At 41.6% G+C, this 363-nt stretch overlaps 1 non-coding gene across 1 annotated transcript; it reads left to right on the top strand.

The window, feature by feature from the left end:
* Nucleotides 1-85: 85 nt before the first annotated feature.
* On the top strand, nt 86-158 carry trnak-uuu (transfer RNA lysine (anticodon UUU)). The gene has a single exon. It is a non-coding gene; the product is annotated as a tRNA-Lys (tRNA).
* The last annotated feature ends 205 nt before the right edge of the window (nt 159-363 follow it).

Raw genomic sequence — 363 nt, 5'->3', positions numbered from 1 at the left:
TATACTAATGAGGAAAGATGATGCTGTGTTGCAAGATTCCTTTGAACCAAGTCTGTCTGTCTTTCAGTCTGCCAAGGTTGTCAGAGCCCAGGTAGCTCAGTTGGTAGAGCATGAGACTTTTAATCTCAGGGTCAATGGTTCAAGTCCCATGTTGGGTGATGCTCAGTGCCCTTATGGCTAATTTAAGGTGCAACTGTGTTCAATACCATTCTATGATTGATTGAAGTCAGTGTTTGAAGAATTGCCATGGCAGAAGAAGCATTTATAGCTGCATATTCAATGCTGTGCTATGGTTTACCTGCAAAATTGCTGTTGGTTGTTGTGACCAGCTTTGCATGGAAGAATGCAGCAAAATTGAAAATG

This window comes from Austrofundulus limnaeus, unplaced genomic scaffold (assembly GCF_001266775.1).
Source record: "Austrofundulus limnaeus strain Quisiro unplaced genomic scaffold, Austrofundulus_limnaeus-1.0 Scaffold6216, whole genome shotgun sequence".
Classification (NCBI taxonomy): Eukaryota; Metazoa; Chordata; class Actinopteri; order Cyprinodontiformes; family Rivulidae; genus Austrofundulus; species Austrofundulus limnaeus.
Note: the sequence above shows the minus strand (reverse complement) of the source record. Positions and strands in the feature narration are given on the sequence as shown.